Source organism: Bos grunniens, chromosome 14 (assembly GCF_055505025.1).
Source record: "Bos grunniens cultivar Pamir isolate PY7600 chromosome 14, Bosgru_T2T1.0, whole genome shotgun sequence".
Taxonomy (NCBI): Eukaryota; Metazoa; Chordata; class Mammalia; order Artiodactyla; family Bovidae; genus Bos; species Bos grunniens.
The window spans coordinates 33,255,447-33,282,946 of record NC_141178.1 but is presented as its reverse complement, the minus strand read 5'-3'; the positions used below and the strand labels follow the sequence as shown (position 1 = coordinate 33,282,946).

The 27,500-nt window shown below is 37.8% G+C and overlaps 1 pseudogene; it reads right to left on the bottom strand.

The window, feature by feature from the left end:
- Nucleotides 1-16,739: 16,739 nt before the first annotated feature.
- LOC147359250 (thioredoxin-dependent peroxide reductase, mitochondrial pseudogene) lies at nt 16,740-17,515 on the bottom strand (annotated as a pseudogene).
- Between the last annotated feature and the right edge of the window lie 9,985 nt (nt 17,516-27,500).

The window sequence follows — 27,500 nt, the reverse complement described above, 5'->3', positions numbered from 1 at the left end:
TGGGTAAGAATGGCCATGAGGGGACTTTTCAAATCAAATGTAAAGAATGCTTATAAGGGATCAAACCTGGGTCTCCGGCATTACAGGCAGATTCTTTACTGTCTGAGCCATCAGGGAAGGATACGTGTGTTAGTTGCTCAGTCCTGTCTGACCCTCTGCGATCCCATGGACTTTACCCACCAGGCTCCTCTGTCCATGGAATTCTCTAGGCAAGAATATTGCAGTGGCTTGCCATTTCCTTTTCCAGGGGAACTTCCCAACCCAGGGATCTAACCTGGGTCTCCTGCATTATAGGCAGTTTCTTTACCATCTGAGCCACCAGGGAAGCCCAGGTATAAGGACGATCACCATATTTAAGATAATCACCATGGAGATGGGGAAGTGAGATTAAGATCAGTAAGGGGCATGCAGGTAAGGGTGTTCATCTATTTGGTGGAGGAATTCAATTTTGATGAGGAGCTCAACCATAACTGGTAAGGTTTTATTTCTTTGTTTGAGAGCAGGTTACATGGATTTCCTATTATATTTGCTACTAGCTATTATATTTCCCAGGTTAAATATTAGTTTGGAATAGATGAAGTTGCTTTTTATCTGTAAAAATATTGATTTTGTGTTGTTCAGCCTACTATTTCATTATGCATTTTTAATTATTTAGAATTTTTGAAACATTACATTATAAAAAATAAAAAAAGCACACCTACACCTAGAAATATTTTTGCAAGAGTTTTTTGAATCTTATTGCAGAATGTCTTAATTTTGTTAACTCCACTGGATCAGTCAATTATGTCTGTGCTACATTTAAATAATTCTGGGTTTGCTTCTTTAAATATTGATAGAAACTCCTATCCAAAAATCTAGAACACAAGAAGATGTCAAAAAGGCAGCACCATTGACAGTCTTTCTACACATAGCTCATTGGTGTAAAGACAAAGTTGTCTCCACGCTGTTAAGATATCATGTCCTCCAGTGAGCATAGGAGGTGCCTATCTATAGTAACCTGTCTTTGTCAAGGTCTTGTTATTTTTTTAACTTATTATACAATGTTTATTCCCCATAGGAATTAAGAATGGTTTGGACTACTATGTAAGGAACATAACAGAGTCACACAGGAAGTTAAGTTCTTGGACTAACCACTACTCATTTTATTTTGACAAATTGTATAAAGGGTGAAATATATAGGAACTATATGACATGAAATAATAAGAACGATGTGAACTGTGTCAGTTGTAACACTATCAAGTGAGTAATAATTTTACTGACAAAATAGTCAAGTCTTAGTTATTTCTTACTGCAAGATAGTTTTAAATACCATGTGTGTGTTCTCAGATGTTCAGTTGTGTCTGATTCTTCGTGACCCTATGAATTATAGGCTTCTCTGTCTATGCAATTTCTCAGGCAAGAATACTGGAGTAGAATGCCATTTCCTCCTCCAGGGGATCTTCCTGACCCAGGGATTGAACCTGCATCTCTTATGTCTCCTACAATGGCAGACAGATTCTTTACCACTAGGGCCACCTAGTAAAATATTTAGTTTTGTCTTTCACTTTGCTGTTTATTAACTCAGTGGAAAGCCTTAGACTACTTGCATGGGTGACTCCCTCTCTCTATTATTATTATTACTTTGGTCATTCCACAGGGCATGTGGAACTTCCCTGACCCACGATCATACCAGTACCTGGTGTACCAGAAGCATGGGTTCTTAACCATTATATCACTAGGAAAGTTCTGCCTCTCTCTAGAATTTTTTCAGTTGATGCTTTACAAACAACTCATTGGCTCTGATAAACTCTTATTTGCCATTAAGTCCTCAACCTTGAAATGAGTACCCAACACAGACAGACAATACCTATTTCTGAATGATTCAACTTATTTCAAGTTTATTCTTTATTTAATATTTCATCTCTGATAAAATCTTCCTTTTGAAGCTTTTTTCTGAGGGCTCTTGCTGATATGAGTTCTTTGTCCTTTGAAGTGTCTTGTCTCTGCTACTAGAGGGTATGTTTCTTGAAGGCAGAGTCTGTTCTGGGTAGCTTACGGAGCTGGTACAATGCATTTGATTTGGTAACACTCCAGCTGCGCTAGTTCCTTTATTGTATGCTGTGCCTCCTTTTGGTTCTTGTGTGTTTCATATTTTTCTACTTAATGTCTTTCTGAGAGCAACTGTCTCAGGTAGTTTGCATGTAAATTTATGGGTATTGGAATAGACAATTTGGACAAGCAAGGGAGTTATTTCTACTTTAGAGCCAAAACCTCCTAAATGTCTACAATTTGTTGCATATAAAGTGATAAATCCTCCATCAAAGCATGACTGCAATTTTGTAATTTCCACTATATTTAAAGATATTACCTAAGTTGATGAAACGTTAGGCCCGTAATTATAAGAACTGACCATGAATTGCCATTTTAGTTATGCTTCATTATTAATACATATGCTCAGGTATATACCAGGTGTTTGGGGGAACAATTAACATACAGTTCTCATAGTGCGACAATCAGGTAGAGACCATATTGTCATTCTGTCGACTATAAAAATTGCACTATGGGATCATTTTATAGTATTTATATTTTAGGGGAAAAATAATCAAAATAATTGGCCCTATCTAGGGATTACTGGGGTTCCCAGGTGGCATTAATGGTAAAGAACCCACCTGCCAATGCAGGAAACTTAAAAGATGCAGGTTTGATCTCTGAGTTGAGAAGATTCCCTGGAGGAGGGCATGGCAACCCACTCCAGTATTCTTGCCTGAAGAATCACATGGACAGATGAGCCTGGTGGGCTATAGTCCATGGGATTGCAAAGATTCAGATATGACTGAAACAACTTAGCACACAGGGATTATTATATTAATCTTTTCCCAGCTGTGTGCTAGGTTTTTTGCTTACATTTGTTCTATTTATTGTATCTATTTATTTATCAACTCTGAGGTTGTCCAGCAAACCTCAGAGGGAGATACAGTGCATCATTTTCTAGTTTGGGAAACTTGTCCAAAGTCATACAAATGGTGAGTTGTGGAAGAGGGACTTAAATCCCAGTAAGTCTGACTCCAGAGTCCAGGCTAACTTGCTATGCATTTCAGTTCTTCTTATGTTATGGGGTCTCTATTAGGCAGTTGCTGCTCTTGCCCTCCCTCTATTGCTTTATGTTTTGGCTTTCATGATCTTATTCTAGCTTGGCTCTTGTCTCTGATCATTCCTTCTGCGGTGTCTTTGTGGGCTCTTCTTCCTCTAATTCCTCTTTTGAATTAAAAGTTTATTATTTCCCTCTCATTTCCATTCTTGAACTACTCTTCTCATTCCAAACATCTAAATAATGCCATATTCACATTGTTTTAATTTGCTAGGAACTTTCTCCTCCCCATGGCCCCATGTGCAATAGGCTTTCCAAACTTAACCCAACTTCATCTTCCTGCTTAGCCTGGCTTCTCTTCTTCTGCTCTTGAGTGTAGTGAATCCATGGTCTCAACTTCAAACTACTCCTCCCTCAGCATGCTGGCACATGCTCAGATCTTATTCATCAATGAGGCTTTGGTATTTTGCATTTTTGTAGATCTAGCCTAGCTACTGTAGTCAAACTATTACTACCCTAGTTGAGGTTACCTTTTCTTAGCTAATGCTTGAATTAAAATTTTAAGCAAAATTTCTTGACTAGTCCTTTAGTCCTGTCCTTAATGCTGTTGAAAGAGTCATTGAAAATGAAAATCTCTCTATGCCACTTCACTGCATTAAACCCTTCAACAGCTTCTCATTACTATTGAAGGAATAACTGCTACATGAGGTCCTCTACAATTAGTCCCTGCCATCTCTCCCATCACTTCCTCTGTGCCTCCTGCCATGTGTATTAAAGTTCCATAATTATAAACCTTTTTTATTACCCAAAGAAACCATACTGTTGATCAACCCCACTCCCATAATTAGGCTCACAATGCCCTTTTTAACTGAAATGCTTTTCAATCTTTACTACTTAAGGGAGCTTCACTATCTTCTATGAATCTTTTAAAATTCATCTCAGAAGTCACTTTTAGAAAGTGTTCCCAGACACTAAAACACAAGCTTGGGGTTATTTATACAGAAACTTATTTACTCATGTACCTGACTCCCTCAAAACATTGTGAAGTCTTTGAAGACAAAGAACACGTCTTAAGCATGTTCATAGTCCTAGGGCTTAGAACAATGCTGGCACATAGTATGTGTTTAACAGATGTTGAATAACTCCTCAATCTCTGCAAGTAAGTTTGTTTTCAAATTTGTGTCACTTCTTGTCAACTTGGGAAAAAAGTAACATTGGAATACAGGCGAAACGTAGTAAAGTGAATAGAGTCATTCTGTTTCTCTTCATATACGTTAATTTCATGCTTGCTTTCTTCTGCTACCCAGCATGTTTCTAACATTCCTCTAATATTGACTGAAAAATACACAGGGAAATGCTTCTAAGAGAAACTTTAAAAATATCACAAAATAACTGAACTTCAAAACACTCAAATGGTGCACCATGTATTATATCAAAAAAGGATTATTAGCTATTATGTAAAAAAAGATTTTAGGCCTCTATTTTCAATATTAAAAAGTCTTTTGCCAGTTTTCTGAATGCCATGTACTGCTGCATTCTCATTATACTGTGAAACAGCAATTAAAATATTACTCTAAATTTGCATATGAGAAAACTGAGGTTTAATGAAGTTCAATCTGTTTAACCTAATAGCAAGCGGGGCCAAAATTTCAATAGAAGTCCTTATTTAAAGCCTGAGATTGTAACTGCTGGCTGATTCTGCCAGGCATTTGCTTTATTATTGAACTAAATTCACAACACTTAAATAAAAACCACAAAGAAATAAACACTCTATGATTTTTTTTTCTTTAATCCTTTCCTTTAGTTTTATCCCTAGGAAAGATAGTATTGGCTTTACCAAATCATGGATTCCATGTGGAAATTGTATTTGTCCATAAAGCATTCCCAGTTTTAGATCTAGGCATATAGAGATAAAAATAAATGAGAAAGTATTTGGGGAGACAATGGAAACTCTTGTGGTAAAGATGATTCATCCCAAGGGGAACACAGGAGGAGAGACCATAAGACAGAGAGAACGTTTCCATCTGTGCCAAGTTCAGCTCAGCAGGACAATAGCAACTAAGCTGGCCACAGGGTCTCTTCTTCTACAAACCACAGAAATTCTGGTTCGAATCTCTGTACTTAAAATGTAAAGAAAGCATAAACAAGAAGTTCAGCTACCAGATGGGGACTCTTCTAATTAGTTAAGTCTGCTCTAATTTTTGGCCACCAGTTGGCAGATGCAACAGATGCCAAGAGAGTAAACAGAATATGTTGGCAGTTTTGAATTTTCAACCAGTATATCACAAATAGATTCAATTTAGAAATATTTCCCCCTTTGGTTAAACTCTGTAACTTAATTTTGTCAAATGTCAGGAAGTTAGAGATCTATTATGAAGCATTTCTTTTTAGACATTTCACATTTTTGCCTATAAGTCAAAGGCAATGAAATATATGTTTTCAGACATGTTGTCTCAGACTCTGTAGACTGTATCAGTCATGCTTGCATAAAAGAAATATTTTATTATAAAAATGGACTAATGTAGTATTTTGTGGTTAGAAAACCCAGTAAAATGTAAGAATTGTTTTTGGGAAAACACATCTTGAGATGAACAGGGATGTTAAGAAATTGAAGAGATCTGGTGATTATAATCACAATCTCTAGTCTCTGTGCATTGGTGGTTCATGCTTTATAGGCAATTGGAAGCAAAATTGCATAACTATATAACTCAGAGGATGAAGGACAGTGTTACTTTGACTTTTTTTTTTTTTTTTACATAACTGCTTTCTTTTGAAATAAATACATAGGTGATGAAGTTATAATTTTTCCACCCCCAGGAATGATTAGCAAGTTTCCTTAAATTACTTTTCCACTCAGCTGCTGTCATGAGTGGAGAAGATGATTTTGAAATTATACTTTATTTACTACTGAAAATTGTATCCTTGCTTTTATCTACATGTATTTAATAAATCTTTGCAGGTACTTAGCATGTACTAGGCATGGTGCTTGTCCTGGGTCCACTGAGTTAAACAATACACAGTCCCTAATGATCGCTCATGTTAACAAGAAGCTTAACAGCTACCATGTGTTATGACAATGTCTGCATTGGATGTAGGTCAAGTGTGTCCTGGGCATTCACAGGAGCAAACATAGAGAAGGAGAAGTAATTCTGCCTGATTTGGTGGGGTAATATAGAAATCTTTCTAAAGGTAGTGATATTTAACACAAACTTTTTTTTTTTCTCTTTTTAGAAACTAAGACTAACCGATAAAGTTTGTGGGAAAGAGAATTACAAAAACAGAGACATATTTTTGGTAAAATGTAGTTTGGGGCTTTTCTAGTGGTTCAGTGATTAAGACTTGTGCTTCCAATGCAGAGAACATGGGTTCAACCCCTGGTCAGGGATCTAAGATCCCACATGCTATGCAATGTGTACCAAAAAAAAAATATATATATATATATGTATATATATAGTTAGATAGGACACAAATAATAAATGGGATCTTGATAAAAGAAAGAGCTGTTGGTGTTGGTAGGGAACAACCAGACAGAGAGTAATGATTGAGAAGATGTTTCATAGGTTTTGGATTTAAAAAAAAAAAAAAGAAAATTAAGAATGTTGTGCTGCACTTGATGGAAAAGATAAGAAGTTCAGGGGGCAAGCAGGTTTTATGGAGTGGATGAAGAGTTACATGTTATAAATACCAAATTAAATCGATATCAATATCATTAGGATATTAGTACATTGTGTTGATCATGCTAATAATGTTGGTGATGATAACATAACATTTATTTGCTATTGACTTTGTGTCAGATGTTGAGACAAGTGTTTGATACAAACACATTTAGTCCTCATCACAGTCTAATGAGATACATGCAGGAATCAGAGGTACTCTAGATCATGGTGGAGTTGTGATTCAAGTCCAGCTAAATTAAGACCATATTCTTCGATAGTTCACACAATTTGGACTCAACTTTCACTGTATTCTGGTTGGAATGTCTAAAAAGCAGCTGGTACTATACTCTGGACCTTAAGAATAAGATCTGCATTAGAGTCATAAATTTAGTTTTCATCTGCCTTTAGATTGTAATCAAAGCTATAAATGTAGGTTTTGTTTTTGTTCTGCACCTATGTAGGGCAGTAATTTCCAATATGGATGATCCTCAGCCATCACCCTGAAATTATAGCTAAATATTGTCTGTATTTCCCTGAGAGAAGAAACATCCTAAAGAGGTCACCACTCCATCAACATTTTAAGAATATTTAGTGTATGTTGAGAAGAGATCAGTATTATAATAATCCCTTGAATTCTTCATCTTGAAGAAACCTCTGGGACTGCCAATGCTTTATTGGATTTTCAAACAAAGTGATAATAAAGAAACCTAGGATAAAAGGTTTGAAGGACTAAATGTAGCATGTAGAATCTTGGAATAGAATATCTTAAGGTATTTCATATTTTCATATCTGTAGCTTTTATCTTGGTTTGCAAGGATGAGATGGTTTAACTAGAGACGAAGTCATCTCATTGATCTTGGTCTGTTCCTTTCTTAAACTGGTCCTTTGCTTCAGATATAATCAGGAAATCTGTCAACTCTGGTTCTTGGTATAAGTAAGGCTTTGGTCTTAGAACTGATAATTTTACATATCTATCTTCTAGGCTCCATACTTGTACCTTTGGAAAATGATCTTGTGTTATGTGGCCCAATGTGGATGATGGTAGCAAGAAGAAGCAGTTAGCTCAGTCACTCAGTCGTGTCCAACTCTTTGTGACCCCATAAAACACAGCACACCAGGCCTCCATGTCCATCACCAACTCCGGGAGTCCACCCAACCCATGTCCATTGAGTCGGTAATGCCATCCAACCGTCTCATCCTCTGTCATCCCCTTTTCCTCCTGCCCTCAATCTTTCCCAGCATCAGGGTCTTTTCAAATGAGTCAGCTCTTTGCCTCAGGTGGCCAAAGTAATGGAGTTTCAGCTTTAGCATCAGTCCTTCCAATGAATATTCAGGACTGATTTCCTTTAGGATGGACTCAAGAGCCCAACACCACAGTTCAAAAGCATCAATTCTTTGGCATTCTGCTTTCTTTATAGTCCAACTCTAACATCCATACATCACCACTGGAAAAACCATAGCCTTGACTAGACAGACCTTTGTTGACAAAGTAATGTCTCTGCTTTTCAATATGCTGTCTAGGTTGGTCATAACTTTCCTTTCAAGGAGTAAGCGTCTTTTAATTTCATGGCTGCAATCACCATATGCAGTGATTTTGGAGCCCAGAAAAATAAAGTCAGCCACTGTTTCCTCATCTATTTGCCATGAAGCGATGGGACTGGATGAAATGATCTTAGTTTTCTGAATGTTGAGCTTTAAGCCAACTTTTCCACTCTCTTGTTTTACTTTTATCAAGAGGCTCATTAGTTCTTCACTTTCTGCCATAAGGGTGATGTCATCTGCATAGCTGAGGTGATTGATATTTCTCCCAGCAATCTTGATTCCAGCTTGTGCTTCCTCCAGCCCAGCATTTCTCATGATGGACTCTGCATATAAGTTAAATAAGCAGGGTGACAATATACAGCCCTGATGTACTCCTTCTCCTACTTGGAACCATTCTGTTGTTCCATATCCAGTTCTAACTCTTGCTTCCTGACCTGCATATAGGTTTCTCAAGAGGCAGCTCAGGTGGTCTGGTACTCCCGTCTCAAAGAATTTTCCACAGTTAATTATGCTCCACACAGTCAAACGCCTTTGATATAGTCAATAAGGCAGAAATAGATATTTTTCTGGAACTCTCTTGCTTTTTCGATGATCCATCAGATGTTGGCAATTTGATCTCTGGTTTCTCTGCCTTTTCTAAAACCAGCTTGAATATCTGGAAGTTCACGGTTCACATATTGCTGAAGCCTGGCTTGGAGAAGGCAGAGGGGAGAATAAATATATAAGCTGCTTAGTCTCCTAAATTGCTATCTCTCTCTCTGAGTTTTAACTTTTTGTTCCATCTTATCTCTTTAATGAATTCAGGTTATTTGGCAGAATTTGGCACAGAACCATTCTCCTTCTTCCCTTATTTGTCATATCCTCATAGAGATTGATAATCTTGTGATGTGTTACATTTTTACCCATTCTTTTGCTCTTATATATAAGGCATTATTTGAATCAACTTTTATAACTTTAGGAATTTTCCAGATGAAAGAACTATGCAATCTATCTAGTTATTCTAGTTAGCAAAAAGGCAAAAGTAAAGGAAAAAAGAAAACATTAGTTTCAATGCCTTGAAAATACCCTGCAGATAAGTTCTGTATGTTTGATTCAGTGAATCAGAGTAAGAATTACTAGTACTTGAGAAGAGAAGGGGGCTTCCCAAGTGACTCAGTGGATAAAGAATCTTCCTGCAATGCAGGAGATGCAGGAAGATGCAAGTTTGATCCCTGGGTCAGGAAGATTTCCTGGAGGAGAGAAATGCAACCCACTTCAGTATTCTGGCATGGAGAATCCTATGGACAGACAAGCCTGGTGGGCTACAGTCCATAGGCTTTCAAAGGCTCAGACACGACTGAAACAACAGCACAGATGAGAAGAGAAGGAAGGGATGTCAAATTTCATCCCTTAGTAAGTTTAAGTACTAACATAGCCTTAACAAGAGCATGAGATAGATCTTGCCTTAAAATGCCATTTCCTGGAAAGTATTAGTGGCAAAATGATAATCTTCTGGTCAAAACTCAGTCCTGCCTTGCCTAATGCTGGATGCAGTGGCACAGAGTGCAGAAACTCATGGAGGGGAAATTTTGATATCACATTAGTATGTCCTCACATATTGCTGGTTGCATACCAAGCCCATATGTCCAAGCAATGGATCTTCTTTGACATGCCTATTGTGGTTATCCCTAAGAAGAGAAGCATCTAATAGTACAAGGTATATCTTCAAGATGTTTTGCTCTCCTTCCTTCTGTGTTTATAAGCTCAACTTCACTCTTCTTTCCTCCACAATGGAATGACCCCTGACTTTTCCTTAAATAATGGCTTTGGCATCTCTCACAAGACATCTTGGAAATTGAAGTGCTTCTTCCTTGGCTGAATATTTAAGACAGTTATTGCCTACTTTAGTTTGGATAAGGTAAATCTATAAGTTCTTAAATCTTAGTAAAAATGTACTCAAAAAAGATACGGAAAATTCTTTATGCCTTCCTATAAAAAAGAGCTATTTTATCCTGAATTAAACATTACTGGAATTTAAAATAATTCAATTTATACAATTAGTGACTAACAACTTGAAAAGCATTAGCTTACTTTATATTGAACCATTCCTGAATTACCGGCATTTCAGGACAGCATTTAGGGTCTTCCCCAGTGGCTCGGTGGTAAAGAGTCTGCCTGCAATGCAGGAGACACAGGGGACGCAGGTTCGATCCCTGCATTAGGAAGATCTCCAGGAGATGGAAATGGCAACCCACTACAGTATTCTTGCCTGGAGAATCCCATAGACAGAGGAACTCGGTAGGTTGCAGTCTGGGGTCGCAAAGAGTCGGACACCACTGAGCGACTGAGCATACACACACACACACAGGGCAGAATTTATTGTTGTTTTGTTGGGGTTAACAGTGTGGGTTCTTGAGATAAGCTAACAGTTTGATTTTCAGCTCTACCAATTGTTAGCTGTGTGACTTTGGGTAAGTCACTTAAACTCTTTCATGCCAGCAGTTAATGGGAAAATAACAATAATAATATTTAACAATTGTAAAATAAGATTGTTATGAGATTTCACTGAGTTAATACATGTATATCTATTAGAAACATGCCTGGCACAACTTTAGCCAATATTTATTGATTATCAACTATTTCTTTTTGTGATGGTTCATTATGGACTAAAATGCTCTAAAGCTATTTGATAAGTAATAAACCTTCAGAAATGTTTAGGTTTTAGCTAAATCTTTTTAAAATTTTAATACAAATATATTACAATATCACTATAAAATTTGTATAAATAAAAAATAAAAAGATAAATATACCACCATCATCTCAGTTCCTACTGACCATAGCTAAATCAATAGCTGTCAATAGCCCAGTGTGTATTTTCTGCATTGTATGTTATTCATGAGCACACAATTACCCTACAAAGACCCTTTGAAGATATTAGATCATTGCTTCCATATTATTCTCCAGATTGCTTTAGAAAAATAACTCAAATATATATGGCATAATCCTTTTGGGTTCATATGTATAGATCTGCCCTGTTCTTCTAATTGTGGCAAACTAGTCCTTAAAAGGTATGCATGATGAAATCTATCTTACGAATGCCATTTAATTTGTCTCTAAGTGTTTGTTATTTCAAATAATGCCACCAATAGCATTCCTATACATCTAACAAAGTTCAATAACTGGCCCCCTTGAAGGCCACAGTAAGAGTGAAGATTCATCTGGTTTGGGCTTCACATTGTTTTATTTTTATTTAATTATTTTAAATATTTATTTATTTGGCTGTACCGTGTCTTAGTTGTGGTATGTGGGTCTAGTTCCCTGACCAGGAATCAAACCTGGGCCCCCTGCATTGGGAGTGTGAAGTCTTAGCCACTGGATCACCAGGGAAGTCCCTTCAAATTGCTTTAAACATTAAAAAAAAAAAAAAATGAGTTAACATTTATAAATCAAGTGAATTTAGATGAAAAATCCAGATTTTTGGATTCTTATCTTAAAAAAATCTAAAGATAAATAACTTCTGGGTCCATTTCTTGAGTTGCAGTAACAAGATTTGACAGAGTAGAGGGAGCTGTAATTATAAATTCATATCTATTCCACCTGCTACAGTTCTTGCCTTTTCCATTGCCTTGCACTTGGCTGGTTTTCCTCATTTATAGTACCTGCTTGATTCTCATGGGCCCTGAAGTTTGTGATACCTGACATGTATCATTAAACATTTAGGTTGTATTACTAAATGATAAAGCCTAAGTTGTGAATTTCTGGGTCAAAGGGTAGAATCATGCTAAATTTTTGATAGTACTGTCAAATTATTTATCACATTTTATTAAATACCCAGAGTGCTTTTACTTCCAAGCTCTCAGCTAGACCTAGCATTTATGCAACATAAATCAAGTAGAAAAAAAAAAGCAAAAATGTCTAAATTTCTTTGAATAGCAAAAATTCAATGTTAGGATTTATAGAGGAATATTTAGAGATTGTATCAGCCTGAGTCCTGGCGAGAATTAGAATGCATACTCAGCCAAAATCTTGAGGAAAATGGGTTGAGGGACTATTTACAGAAGTGTGGGTGGCAATAGGGACTTCCCTGGTGGCACAGCAGTAAAGAATTCACCTGTAATGCAGGAGATGCAGGTTCCATTCCTAGGTCAGGAAGATACCTTGGAAGAGGAAATGGCAACCACTCCAGTATTCTTGCCAGGAAAAATTTAATGGACAAGGAAGCCTGGAGGGCTACAGTCCATAGAGTGGCAAAGAGTTGGACACAGAAGAGCACAGGTGGGATTAAGAGAACCAATCAAGGATGTGGAGTTCGATAAAGAAGATGTTTGTAACCTCAATCTGATGGGAAAGGAAGAGGACATGATATTTCAGGAGGATATGGTATTTCAGGAGCCCCTGGGAACTGGACTTCCTCATAGGAGTTGTCATGGGACACAGCCACTGCTAAAATTTGCTACTGAGATACAGTGGGAGTGCGGCTCAGCATTTTCTGGGCACTGTCTCCTTCAATCTTGCTGTCATCTGATGGTGCCGGCTATTGGTTAAACCCCTCCAAAGCCATACAGACTGGCTGAAGCAGTTCTTAGGGATCAGAACAGGAAGTATGGAGAATACACAGGGGAGGAATATACAAAAATAGAACTGCTACCATAGGGCTGTCTGGTCTCAAAGGTCCTAGAACACTTTCACTCTTATCGTTTCATGATCATTACATTTAAAAAATTGTGATAAGGAGATGCAATAGAGTTTTTCTCACCTTTATCAGCTCTGCCACTTAATTAGTGAGCTTGAAGTAGTTCATGATTCTTGGTTCCATGGGGATAATGATAGTTATTGGGAAGACCCAACGAGTTAATGAAAAAAAATAAATAAAAAATTGTATTACATCACCTAACCATAAAAAAATCTGTAGTTTATAAATATCTATTGCATTGATGAGTTTACATGATTAAAATGCTTGTGGGGAAATCCACCACAATAGTAATATAATGCATATAAAGTCTTTATCAATTTAAACAATGTTTATATTTTTTAAAGTTCATGTAGAATTACTTCAACCTTTTTAACTTTACCAACAAGATAAAAATTTAATGAAAGCTCCCATAGACTGAACACAAAGAAAAACCAGAAATGCATTTTTCAAAGGGGAAAAAATCACATACCTAAATAATTATGTATTTGGGTAGAGAGTGATGAGAGTTTCAGATAAAGGACTTTGGAAGTTTTGAAAAAAGAAAGATCACAGTGGTTTAACTCCCTTGACACAGCTCCAGTAAGAGGTCTTTCAAAGTGCCCTTCCCTCCCACTGTAAGGAAAACTGACTGAAATCTACAGCAAGCTAACAACTCTGCTCCTAACACTCTTCCCCTTCTTGTCCCTCCATCTGTGTTAAACTCCTATTAAGGGTCGATTGTAAATCTGATTACTCTGTTAAGTAAACCAAATCTGATTAAGCCAGTTTTGCTAATATGATGACTCAAAGCATTCAATATTAAGTAAACAAATGAATATGAATTTTAAATGAAATTTATTTTTACAAGGAACTCTAAGTGGAATGTGTTTTTAAAGAAATCACTGATATACAAGCTAAGAAAAATTTGCTGTTGAATTAGAAGTAGAAATTTTGAAAGTTGGAAAAGTTCATAAAATACAAGACTGATAAAAACTTTCCAGTGTAAACATTTTCACTGCATTTAGAGTGCTTTGCACATCCTAAACATCTTGCTGCAACTTGAAGAAATAAAAAGTGGGCATCGTATATTATGAATAATGGATGTTTTATGCAGAGTAGAAGGTAGAACTCTGAGGATCACTCATCAAAGAAGACACTTGTCCTCATCACAAGTTTGCAACCGAAGCATTTGTCTATGTTTCGAAATTTATTAACATTCAATATGTGTGTAGCATGTAAAAAGTATTTGTGGCTATCATATTTTTGGATTAATTAACTCATTGGAAGTCCTGAATGAGTCAGAAGAGGGTTTCCTCTAATTTCAGCTAAGAAGATAAGGCACATTTCCTAAAGAAAGAGTAATTTTCTGCTGGGCCTTTGCTAAATATCCCATTACTAGCCTTATTTACATAAGGAAGCAAACTCTTCCTCAGTGAGTAAATCAATTACATTGAGCAAACATTTATTGAATTTCCATGGCCTTCAGGATAAAAGGGAAGTTATTGATCATGGCATAAAAGTATATTCATGATCTGGTTCATCGTCCATTGCTCCTCACCTGACTTATCTTTTCAGAATAACAAGACAATGTACTTGTGAATTTTAAACTCCTACTATGTATCAGTATTATATGCTTTTGTACGTTCTGTTTCAGAGGCCTAAAATGCCTATCATGTCATCAGGCATGTATTGAATGCTGATTATTCAGTGAAAATTTGTTCATTTAAAAAAAAATCAGATTCATTCCTCTGCCATTTTTATACCAAATTTTCATTTCAAAGGAGAAAGATTTATGGATAACTACTTATTAGAATTGAGTTTCTAATAACTGTATTAAGGATACTCAAAACCACACACACACACACACACAAATCACACTACTAGAGGATGTTCTAGTGTATTAGAACAAATAATTTAAAATGATGCTTGTATAGAAGTCATATTTACAAAAAGACTTAAAGTTAACTAAAAGTATTTAAATTTCAGTACATTGTTAAATGCCTGGTACATGTGCTGTCAGAAAACACATCATAAGATATAGCGATAACCCAATATTATAAACAAAAGTGGATAGAAAATAATGAAAAAATGTCTAAAAATTTATTGTAACTCCAGGTGGTGGCATTAGATTACAGGTGTTATTTTAATCTGTACTGTCCAATTTTTTAAAACAGTTAAAATGTATTACTTTGATAACAAATAAAATATTTAAACAAGTCTCAAGGGTTATCACTTTTCTTATGAAATGCTCCTGAATCATTCATCCTTACCATGCATTACCTTCTCTCCATTGACTTATTATTTTTTACAAATAGTAGCAAGTATATTGAGTTTATTTCTCTACTTTTGTGTCTCCCCAGTGAGACAGAAAACTTTTGAAAGAGATTGTTTCAAAATTTTCTCTCCAGTATTAACATATATTATAGTATAATTTGAATATTGTACATGTTTGGGATTCAAGCAATATAATATAACATGAGTTTCTTCAACAAAATTAGCAATATTCTCCAACTACTTGGCAGAGGAGAAGAGGGTAATACAACTTATGTGACTTTTCATCATTAGGCCCAAGTCCTATAACTCTCCATGATCTTCTCCTAGGTCGAGACAGTGCTAAATAACTTTTAATACCATCAGGCCATGAGCATTATATATTTCAAGACAAAGTTTTCCCGAAATTTTCTTGTGTTTCTTCAAATACCTGTCATTATTTGCTTTTGGAAAAAGCCTAAGGAAATTGGCATATTGTTTATTTTTTTTTAAATATTAACAATAAGTATCAGAGTTTTATTTTTTCACACTAGTGAGCATGAATAGTTTTTTTTTTAATCTGTTTATTTTCTAATTATGTATTTTTATATTGAGTACCTTAGGGAAGAAAATAATTGCAATGATTTGAATTCATAATATAATTAATCCCTGGGTTCAACAAATAGCCTTTATAATTATACCCAGCCAATATTAGAAATGTTTGTAGACACTAAGTCAGCTAACAAAATAAGTAAAATAACTATATGAAATACAGTGGCACCCCACTCCAGTACTCTTGCCTGGAAAATCCCATGGACGGAGGAGCCTGGTAGGCTGCCAGTCCATGAGGTCGCTAAGAGTCAGACACGACTGAGCGACTTCACTTTGACTTTTCACTTTCACGCATTGGAGAAGGAAATGGCAACCACTCCAGTATTCTTGCCTGGAGAATCCCAGGGACGGGGGAGCCTGGTGGGCTGCAGTTTCTGGAGTCGCACAGAGTCGGACACAACTGAAGCGACTTAGCAGCAGCAGCATGACCAGTTAAGTCACTTTGCCACTGTTTTGTTTTTTTTTTAAACATGATTCACATTTACTTCAATCACAAACACATTCATTTCAAGTGTTAACTTACACCACTGACGCTAGCATCTTAAAACTAAGATCTTAAAAGAAACTTCAGTTTAATGCGAAGAAATTCAAGAAGAAAATTTTGGGACACTTGATCAGAAGATTTTGGTGGCTGTCGAAATACTCATGTGTACACAAAGGTGCAAGAAAGCCTGAGAAAAAAGAGTTGTTTCCATTTCCAATTGAACACAGGATCCAAGAAATAAGTGAACCAAATATTCTATTGAAATTAGCCATCCTACCATACAGTGCCAATATGTTAGTAATGCACCACATTTTAAAAGCCTTGGCAAATGTTACAAAAACAAAATATTTAGAGTAATATTTACAAATACAAACATAATTAGCTTTTTGCCTTCTATAAGTAACAATCTTTGAAATGCTAAAAATGAGGTCTAACTGTGGTTCTTTTCTGGTGTGGCAAGCTGTAGGTGCACATGGTCTACTGATTTACCTTCTCAAAGTTTTTTTGGAAGCAGTTGGATGGGGCTTAATTACAGGAGAAGCTGATGTCCTATTGGCTGGGCAGACTTCTGCATTGGTTTCCACAAACTGAAATGCCTTCACCAAGCAGAGGGTTCCTTCCATGCTTCAGCCCACTGGGAGATCATTGATACTCAAATGCTTGATGACTCCATTGGCATCAATTATGAAAAGAACTCATAGTGAAGGATCAGAACCTTCTCACTGGACACTGTAGTGTCGGGGGAGCTGTTAAGTCAAATCTGACAAGAGCTTAATGTTCATGTGGCCCAAACCAGCATTCTTCCTCTATGTGTTCATCTAGGCCAGGTGGCTGAAGTGGGAACCCATTAACACTGCAGCAAGTGCACAGTTCACATCATGAAATTCAGTGGCTTTGTCACTGAAAGCAATTGTGAAATTTCTGTTCGCAAAAGTGAAATTCAAAGGATAGAAGAAGAGCACCAAATATTTCCCCTTAAAGTCATCAGTTTAGTTGCTCAGTCGTGTCTTTGAACTCTCTATTGCCAATGGCTGTACCCTTAATATAGGGCATTTGCTGGGTGATGGCAAGGATATGGTGTGAGGAACTGATGCTAGAGGCCAATTTTGCTTGGCCAGAACCAGACCACAATGCATTTGTCAAGCACGTTCTTCAGCAGACATAAGGGCTGCATAGGCAGAAGTGCTTTAAGGAACGGCTTTCACATGGTGGACAAGCGATGCCCAGAGTAACCATCTCATCGTGGAGGCCATGTGATGACTTGTGATGACCAGTGATGGTCTCTTATCGAGATTAAAAACATTTTTTTTCTTAAAGTTTCTACCAACTTCATGAGAAAAAGACTAAAACCTATATTTTTAGTTTTTAGACAAATGACTGGTTTGCCTCATTTCCGTTTTGTCAGTTTAAATTAGTAAGTACATAAGTAAATTGAGTGCTTTTATATCTATCTCTCTGCTAGATTTAAGAAAAATTAACGATAATAAGAATAAGTTGCCCTAGCATGAGAGAATGGGACCCAAGGCTGTATTTGAATTGTGGTTGGAAGTATGAAGGTATGGTTGGAACTTTGGGAGCAGCATAGAAGAGGTGAATGAATTGCTCAAGTGGCCTAGGTGTGAGAAGTGGCTTTTTGGAGGAGGTGACCTGGTTGCCAAGCAGCAGGTGGAGAGTGGACCAAAGTGAGAGAAAAATTGCATAGGCATAAATTGGGAAGACATATTTGTTCACTACAACTGCACTATTAGTTGAAGCTGTGTCGCATCCTCTGTTTCGGGTGTAGGTAGTTCACACTCTGCATTGTTATCAGCAGAAGGAAGTTCAGATGGGCTGAGCAAGTTTGTGAGACCAGCTATCTGTGAAACCCAAGTTGCTCAGTGGGGAAGACAGATACTGTATACATTCTAGGATGAGTGTAAAATATGGTCAGAAGGAGATGGTGGTTTGGATTTATATATAATAGAGTTGGAAATGTAGAGAAAGCATGTATGGGACAATATAGTGTAGGGAAAGGGAAGGAAGTTAATTATATCTTTGGATATGAGAAAGTCTACTGTTAGGAAATGATGTTTGAGCTGATAAATGATGAAGTTGAGATTATTGGATAATGGATTGGATGTGTGAAGTAAAAGGGTGGGAGTGTTACTTGCTCAATCTTTTCTGACTCTTTGCTACACTATGGATTGTAGCCTGCCAGGCTCCTCTGTCCATGGAACTCTCCAGGCAAGAATTCCCAAGCCAGGGATAGAACCTGGGTCTCCGAGGTTCAGAGGCAGACTCTTGACCCTCTGAGCCGTGAGGGTGGAGCTAAGGATTATTTTCCAACTACTGGCTTGGACAGCTGAAAATGGAAATGCTATCACTAGTCTTGGAAAACTGATTTTGAAATGCCTGGGAGGCATCTTGAGTAGATAAATGGACCACATATTTGGGTTTGAAAATTAGACAAGGTCAGTCTGGACTAGAGGTGAGATTTACTGAAGCCACAGACATATGCAGGATCACTTAGGAAGGTGCAGAAAGAGATGAGCATGAAGTCAGGGATAGTGCTGGTAAATTTCAACATTTAAAAAATGGGTAGCAGATGACAAACCACAAAGAGATCTGGACAAGGCAGCTAAAAAAGTGGGTGGGAAAGCAGGAGTGTGTGGTATTGACACTGAATTAAAAAGTGTGCAAGTGCGTGTGGTTAAAGGAGGAAGTGGTTAACTGGTCAAATGTCATGGATAGGTCAAGCAAAATAAAAATTAGAAGGAGTCTGTTGGATTTAGAGATATGGGTAGAGATCATTGGATATCTCAACAAGAAGAGCATCTTCTTGGAAGAAGAGAAAGCTGCTTTGAATGAGTTAATTTGAAAAAGAGAAGTGAAGACATGGCAATGTGGATTGAAGATAACTGCTTTGAGAATTGTGGCTTTTGACAAGATGAGAAAGATAGGGTTGAAGCTAACTCAGTGTGAGGTAGCCTCTATTACTGTCCTGGTTTTAGACAAAGGAAAACTGAAGGCAGGGAGAGGTTAAGCAGCTTGCCCAAGGTCACATGTTTAGAGTGAGAGTTAGAATGAAGCCCTAGGCAGTGGCCTCTAAAGTGTGTCCTTTTACAGAAACTCTGTATGCTGAATTGAGGCGTGTATGCCCTCTTGCCTTGTCACCTGGCATAACCTATTATTCCACTTTTACAGCTGAGGTCCGAAGTCCTGTTCAAGATTGACCATGGTCACACCGTAAGTGACAGAGATGGTATTTGACTCTGGCTATTTCTACTCCTTGTCTTGTGCTTTTCCCCCTTGGCCATAATTGAATCGCCTCTGTGTTTAATTTCAGGCGCAGTGATTCCCTTTTGCCCTGAGTTTTGTTTGCACCTCCAGCCTGTGTACCGCCTGCTCAGTAATGATCTAATACTTACTGTGTGGGCTTCAGAATTTATTTGATTTGGAGCAACCGAAACAGCCTCTTGGCAAGGGCTAAATATAAGATTGTGAATCCAGGGACAAGGATGCATATTTCTGGCCAAAGAGGATCTTGCTAGCTATGGTAAAACACTGCAAAGTATTGGCAACAGTTGCTATAATGAAAATGAATTCTCTAATTCTAAATGCTTGTGGTATGTAATGTAAATTCATATGAAAGGAAGGAACACAGAATGAAAGCAATGAAGTTTAATATTTCTAATGTATTGCACCAGTTTAGAAAAGTGGAGTTTTTCAGCAAAATAAGTTTGGGAGTCTTGCCTTGACAGTCGCATGCAAGAGTCATTATTTTGCACAACGCATGCACCTTGCAGAGTTCGGAATAGATTACTTTTGTTGTTAGCTCCCTTGTTTCTTCGCAACATCCTATGTTGTGACTGGCCAATACATTTTGCTACACTGATTTGACTGAGGGAGAAACCACAGCACCGTGTGGTTGAAATGACTCATTCAGTCTCGTAAAAGTGGCCTGTGTGAGAGCCAGGGTTAGGACTTGGATCTTCCATCTTGAATGCCACGCTTTGTGTTAAACCACATGGTGTTCCAATATATCACTTGGCCCATTTAAACCACATGGATAATTCATTTTTCAACACCCTGGTTATATGTCATCTTAGCTGTCATTTCCATTAGCTGCTTACACACCTGCATGTAGCTCACACCAGCCTCCTTTTCTGCCTGTTCTGACATCAGGAGCAGTGCTTATTAAGCAATAGAAAAAGACTGAAATGCAACAACAACAACAACAACCTTCTTTGTTCAGCCCTGGTGTACTCTACTTCCAGTTTCTGTTCATAAGGAATTCAGTATCACTACCTCTATGATGCTTGTTTAGGGGAACTCTCTCACTATTCCATTTTGTTGCTTGAAAACTTTGTGTCTTTCCTTATAGGAGAATAATGGTTTTGCATTTATGTCTGATGGAGCTTTGGAAATGTCAGAAAACCTTTTACAACTATCTTGGTTAAGTGACACGAAAGGAGCCGGGGTTGAAACCCAGGGTACAAACCCCCATGACAGATGGTGTATTTCAATTCAGGTTCACCACCAACACGTTCTTAGGCAGAGAAGAAATACAGAATGGCATTCCCCAAGCCCCCCTTCTCCATATGGTTCCAGTTTAGTGTCTGCCAATGAAAGGCATTCACATGAGATTTGGAAGACAGAAGAGAAGGAAAGATTGAATAGAGGAGAGAATGACCCTGGTTCATACATTTGTGCATCCAAAAAAATATTTATTAAGATCCTACATGTGGCAGACATTCTGAAAATACAGCCCCTAGTCTCATAGAATTCATCTTTTCTGAGTGAGTGAAGAGACCAAAATAAAAAAACAAAAACAAAACAAAAAATGAACTAACAAGAAAATATAAAGATATGTTTCAGTAGTATATTATACTACTATAATCAGTAGTATTATGAAAACAGAACAAAATATGGTAGACAGGAGATTTTAGAGAAGGAAGTAGATATACTTGAATTTTTGTTTAGCAGTATTCTTAAGTTCTAAAAGATGGCCTAAAGTTGATTTCTTGAGGGACATTTTATCTTTTGAAACCTTTTTGGAATTTAATTGTTCAGTTTCGATTGAGTTGGATATCATGCACTTGTGCAGTTAACAGTGATTTCTTTAAATACTCAGTGACACCAGCTGCTGTGGTCAGAATGCTGTTTTATCTGTGGTTTGAGATGTTGTTTGTCTGGCTTCTAAAACTCTATCATACTGTCCCTTTTCACAAAACCTGTCAGATCAGGAACAAATGGGATTTCAGGGGAGTCACTCTAACTTACCAATGGTGCCTGGAATTGTGTTCCACAGATTTCTATATATTTTATACTGATTTGCTCATATGTTATCAGTAGGTCACCTTGGTCCTGTACTTTACAGAATTCTACAGGAATGTGGCATAATAAGCCAATGTCTGAATAGATTTGGAGAACACTCTGGATAGGCTCAGATAAGGCAGATTTAACCCAAGCTTCCCTGTCCCTCTCCTTAGGGAGTGATGAACAAGCGGGAGGCCTTCTTCCTATGGGCAGAATTGAGTGTCTCTCCTTTGGAGATCGACGTTGATTTACGAGGAAGTGCACAGAGTGTGTCTTAAGGGCATCGAGCTGTAATTGCTCTCCTTCAAAGTGGACTGTTGTGCCCTCATCCTTCAGCTAAACGGGAACTGCATAACACCATGTGTTTATTTGACTTATGATTTATTTCTTTTGAAGGGATTATGTCCTTTGTCAAAACATTCTTTTCACTGGGGATGGGAGATTTAAGGAATAAAGAGACTTTAGTCTTAGCAGGCTACTTTTTCTGTTAATTTTGCTTACCTCTGGGTTCCTTTTATTTAAAAAATACCTTATGTTTTATATGCATGTATCTACTTTGAGACTTATAATAAAAATTATCTTTCTTCATTCTCCTCCTTTCATCTTCATTACCCACCCCTGTACCTTCCCTATCTTTCACATCCATCAGGTTTAGGTCCTAAACTGTGCTAGGAAAATAGTCCTTTTTTTCCCCAGTTCAACTTCTAGAAATAGGAGCAAAGAGGTTGGATTCTGGCAAAGGCTTTCTACTTGATTACTTTGGTAAACTGGAGCCAGACACTTTCCTCAGATATGGGGATCTGAGTCTCATTGCCTTATTTGTGGAAGGAAGGAATTTTATTAGAAAACATTATAGACTCAGGACCCCTTTATATTCCAAAAGCATTTCAGGTCCTGGGCTTCCCAAGTGGTTCAGTGGTAAACAATCTGCCTGCCAAGCAGATGTGGGCTCAACCCCTGGGTTGGGAAGATTCCCCTGGAGAAGGAAATGGCAACCTACTCCAGTATTTTTGCCTGGAAAATCCCATGGACAGAGGAGCCTGTTGGGCTACAGTCCATGGGGTCGCAAAGAGTCAGACATGAGTGAGTGACTAAACAACAACAAACAGCTTCAGGTCTTATAGAGTTTCTTTTCCCTGGGGAATGTTAATCCAGTGTCCATGCTGTGAGAGCCAATTGTTAACTAGTCAAGATTTCTACAATCTTGTGGTTAAATCATTAGTAGCTTGAAATCAACCATGGAGGGAATATTTACATCATGGAAATTGGCCAGTGCTATCAAATTGGTTTTTTTTTTTTTAATTAAGTGAACTGATTTATCAGAATGTTGCTGATTTATCAGAGACGAAGTTAAAATTGAGAAATTAAAACATATTTGTTAAGAAATTGAAAACAAAAATAGGTGCAATATATGCTATTTTAATACTTTTCACAAAGTAGTTTAAATCTTTTCACAAAAGTTAGTTACATTTTCAGAAAAAAAAAAATTAAGTGGCTTTTCCAAATACTTTTGATGTCTGACTTTATAGAAGACAACTGTATTATTACATGAGCTTCTATATTCAGTAGGCTGTGATATAGGTCATGCAGCATTGGATAAGTTCAGTGTCTCCTTATGAAAGAAAGAACTTAAGTCAAATACTGCTGCTGCTGCTGCTAAGTTGCTTCAGTCCTGTCCGACTCTGTGTGACCCCATGGACTGCAGCCTACCAGGCTCCTCCATCCATGGGATTTTCCAGGCGAGAGTACTGGAGTGGGGTGCCGTTGCCTTCTCCCAAGTCAAATACTACCTTCATATTATTATAAAAATAGTTTCAACCTCATTGAGCCACTGAAGAGTTACCTCACATACTTCAGATCATACTTTGAAAACCACTGTGTCAGAGAATTTCTATAGTCATTTCTATCCCAGAAAAAAATAAAATAAAATAAAAATTCACTAGTCTAAGTTCCTCTTTCATGTGTCTGTTTTGGAGTGGTGTGACTTAGTTAGGGAGGGGGCCCCTTGGCAGTTGTGGATGGGTTTGAATAGTGGAACTCACATTTAAAAAGAGTGGGGACTCTCTACTGCTCACCACTGTGCCTGAACGCCCATTGCCTTTCCTCCCTTCTTTTTTCACCTAATTTGTATTTGAATATAGTTGGCTTACAATGTTGTTTTCATTTCTACTGTACAGCAAAGTGAATCAGCTCTATGTGTCTATATATCCCCCTTTTTTTAGATTTCCTTTCCATTTAGGTCACATCAGAGTATTGAGTCGAGTTCCCTGTGCTATAGAGTAGGTTCTCATTAGTTATCTATTTTACACTTAGTGGTGTATATATGTCAATCCCAGTCTCCCAATTCATCCCACCCCTTTGTTCCTTGGTGTCCATACGTTTGATCTCTACACGTGTCTCTCTTGACTCTTCTTTCCTTATCATTTTCCAGTCCACCAGGCAAAGGGAGCAGGAGTCAAGGAATTCTAAGGCATTGACCATGTGCACCCACTGCAACAGAGTTTGGAGCTCATGGGAAAGTAGCAGCCAGCTTGAGAGGTGGACCATGATGGACAACTTCAGCCCTGAGAACAGAAAGGTGTTCTGAGTGTGTGTGAACTTGAGAGACAGCTATTTTCTCCTGGCACACCAGGGTCACAACCATCTTTGTTGCCTTTGAGTAGAAAGAACTATGAACAATGGCCTAGAGTAAAGTTGGCAAACGTTTTCTGTAAAGAGCTGGACAGTGTTGTTTTTTTTTTTTTGCTTTGCACACCATACAATCTTGATGTGACTACACAATTCTGTTATAGTGCAAAAAGAGCCATAAACAATATGTAATTGAATGGGATTGGTTATGTTCCAATAATCCATTATTTGGGAATCTCAGTCTAGGCATAAAATAAATTGGCTTTGCTGCTGCTGCTGCTAAGTCGCTTCAGTCGTGTCCGACTCTGTGCGACCCCATAGACGGCAGACCACCAGGCTCTGCCGTCCCTGGGATTCTCCAGGCAAGAACACTGGAGTGGGTTGCCATTTCCTTCTCCAATTCAGGAAAGTGAAAAGTGAAAGTGAAGTCACTCAATCGTGTCTGACTCTGAGCGGCCCCATGGACTTCAGCCCACCAGGCTCCTCCGTCCATGGGATTTTCCAGGCAAGAGTACTGGAGTGGGTGCCATTGCCTTCTCCGAAATTGGCTTTGTCTACTGGTAAAATTTGCTTTCTCACTTTGACATGTCTTGTTTGATAGAATCTCCAAAACGTCTGTGCAACTTAGACCTTTGTACCGAATTGCAAATGTTGGATTGTCAAAGATATATGACTAGCTGGGATAAATCTAATGAGGTGGTTGGTCGAAATAATAACAAGGATACCGCTTGCTATGTGCCAGATACTGTTCTAAGCACTTAACATGATTTAATCCTCACAGCAACCCCATAATTAAGCACAAGCATTATTATTCTCATTTTATTTCCCAGGAAATGGATGCATGAGAAGATTAAGTAATTTGCCCAAGTTTATCCTTCTAGTAAATGATAGAGCAAGGATTTGGAACTAGGTGATGTATCCTATACTGCTCTGCTGCCTGGTATGTTAAGGTCTTACACACATGGGCACACATTTGGAGGTCAGCTGGATATGAGAGTTAATTATGGTGGGGAGCAGCACCCTGAGTTTAAATTTAAAGGTGGGCATAAGGCCTTCTTGGGCTTTCCTGATGGCTCAGCTGGTAAAGAATCCACATGCAATGCAGGAGACCTGGGTTTGATCCCTGGGTTGGGAAGATCCCCTGGAGAAGGGAATGGCAACCCCCTCCAGTATTCTGGCCTGGAGAATTCCATGGACTGTATAGTCCATGGGGTTGCAAAGAGTCAGACATGACTGAGCAACTTTCAGTTTCATAAGGCTTTCTCAAGAGCTAGATAATAAATTTATATAAGATGTTCAAAATTCTCTCAAAGTTAAACACTCTAAGCACACAAAGCTTATAAAGAAGACACACTGCTGCTGCTGCTGCTGCTAAGTCTCTTCAGTCATGTCCGACTCTGCGTGACCCCATAGACGGCAGCCCACCAGGCTCCCCTGTCCCTGGGATTTTCCAGGGTGACCAATATTCTGACAGCAGCATTCTTAGTATCACTAATGAAAGAAAAAGTGAACGTATTGAAGGATAGCAAATGGTACCATCTCATGAATGGAGAAAACTGAGATATGGAATGATAAATGGAAAAAGAGAGGTAAAGTGAATGCCCAGAGTATATTTAAACAAATTTTTAGACTATTAAGTAAATTATTTTTTTAAATAATAATTAAATGAGATTATTTCCAATGAAGCATTTTGGTAGAAGCTGTGTGTGTTTTCTTAAATGACTGTGCAAAGTGAGTTTGAACAAGCTAAATTGTCTGGAATTAACTTTCAAGGTTAAATTAACAGAAAAAGCAAGAGTAGAACATAAGGAGAATAAGGAAGGAAGCCATCTCCATAGATTCCTCCTTTCCATGAGCCCTGTGGACTGTTTTTTTTTTTTTTCCCCCTCTGAAGCAGTGTTCTGTAAAGTGCCTGCCTGCCTGCATGCGTGTTCAGTCTCTCAGTCATGTCTGACTCTTTTTGATCCCATGAGCCAGCCAGACTCTTCTGTCCGTGGAATTTTCCAAGCAAGAATACTGGAGTGGGTTGCCATTTCCTCCTTCAAGGAATCTGCTTGACCCAGGAATTGAACCCACATCTCCTGCGTCTCCTGCATTGGCAGACGAATTCTTTACCACAGAGTCACCTGGTCCCTCTCTAAATGCAGTGGCTCAAAACCATCCACTGTGGGACAGAAAGAATATGCTAGAACTTTCATTTCTGTTTTGTTCTCTTTCTCGTAGAATAATCTAAGTCATGCAATCCAGGGTTAGACTGGCAGCTTCATGATGATTGAAGACTTGGATTCATTCTGTCTTCTTGTTCTGCCCTTCTAAGGCATTTCTCATTTGCATAAAGACAATTCAGTGCCAGGGCCACCTTCAATTCAGTTCAGTTCAGTTCAATTACTCAGTCATGTTCGACTCTTTGCAATCCCATGGACTGGAACACGCCAGGCCTCCCTGTTCATCACCAACTCCCAGAGATTGCTCGAATTCATGTCCATTGAAAGCCGTAAAAGGAGAAGGATTTGAGAAAGAGGAGAGGACAATCAGGAAGTCCCATGTTTTCCTTTCCCCTTCCCTTGGCCAGAGGTTATTCCCAGGGCCATACACAGCTGCAAAGGGGAACTGAGAAATATAAACCCCAGCTCTACCTGCTTGTACCTGTCTTTTACTAAAGAAGAGAGGAGAATATAATTGGTGACAACTAGCTGCCATCCCATAATATTTAAAGGGAGTTTTAGACTTAAAGATCAGTTATGCATTTTCTTTTACAAAAGATGAGAATGACAGTAAGTTTGCTGTGATGACTAACAGCTTTAGGAAAGGAGCTCCACTAACATTCACGAAAATCAACATCTATGCAACATTTCTCTTTAAGGTGATGATGAGAAAGGATTTTTAAAAAATACATATGCTACGGAGGGAACATTTTGTAAAAAGATACTTGAAATTGGATTAATTTTTTTGCTAAAATAATATTCAAGTGAATCACCTATAAAATATTTTATACAGCATGCTTAAAATTTTGTAAATAGAATTTTTAAGTCTTCCAAAGTTGTTTCAATGCATTTATAATAAATTTATTAAAAGTAGAAAAATATAACATATTTGCCTTAATATGATTTTTAGATGTATTTAGATGAACTACTTTTTCATTATTATGTGAAAAGATGAAATCTGACTAGCCCTATTAAAACCTGAAACTTTGGTTACCTATAGGTGAGAAGGAAAAACTGTCAACAAAGTACTTCTCCAAATGGTATGTACAAACTCTTATAAGATTTCCTTTTATGCTATAATGGACCTTAAATTAGATATCAAAAACTA